This window comes from Octopus bimaculoides, chromosome 17 (assembly GCF_001194135.2).
Source record: "Octopus bimaculoides isolate UCB-OBI-ISO-001 chromosome 17, ASM119413v2, whole genome shotgun sequence".
Lineage (NCBI taxonomy): Eukaryota > Metazoa > Mollusca > Cephalopoda > Octopoda > Octopodidae > Octopus > Octopus bimaculoides.
In genome coordinates this window covers 16,867,833-16,868,736 of record NC_068997.1, presented here as the reverse complement: position 1 = coordinate 16,868,736, position 904 = coordinate 16,867,833, and positions in this window count along the sequence as shown.

The following is a 904-nucleotide window of genomic DNA, read 5'->3' as shown; positions in this document are numbered from 1 at the left end:
TATATATGTATGTATATATATATATATATATGTATACAGACACAGACGTATTCATGCATTCATACATGTACGCATGTACGTAAATATGTAGGGCGAAGTTTGCATTCTAGTTTAGCAAGTACATAAAGAGCTGGAAAAATACGTAGTCAGAACATTTAAAACGGAGTGTAATCGTGTGTGTTCATAGAAGAATGTGGATGTGTGAGGACGCACGTGCATACACCAGAAGCAGGAAATATATAGACTTCAGCATAATCTCCACACTTTTACAATCATTCGATATTTCGATTCGCTTTACGCCCCATTTCAGCAACACATTTTATGTGATTTCAACAAATCTTAATTGGTTTATAAAGTAAAAACTATTTATGTTAGTATGCCGTTGTGAAGAACGGGCAGGTATCGACGTTTCGAATACAAGTCCTTCTTCAAGGAGTAGAGGGATATATGACACAGACTTTGGAATAGAAAAATAAGCGGTATGAGATGAGATAGAAAATGTCTATACGATAAAATAAGTATCACTTTCGCACTGGAGTCATTATAATCAACTTAAACCCTTTCTCGAAATTGCTGTTCTTCTGCCGAATCTTGAAACCCGTATTATTATTATTATTATTGTGTTTCGTGATGCTGTCGCTTTTACTGTCATTACCATTGTCACAGCTTCTCTCACGACTGAGTGGTACATATACTGAGTGGCACATATACTGAGTGGCACATATACTTGAGTGGCACATATACGCCGCCGTCGCCGAAGCTATAACCGCTATCACTACTACATAACAACATATATTGCTACGCCCAACACATCTATCACCACCACCTCCACCACCACCACCACCACCATTCTCTCCACCATCACCACCATCACCATCGCAACTACCACCACCACCACCACCAC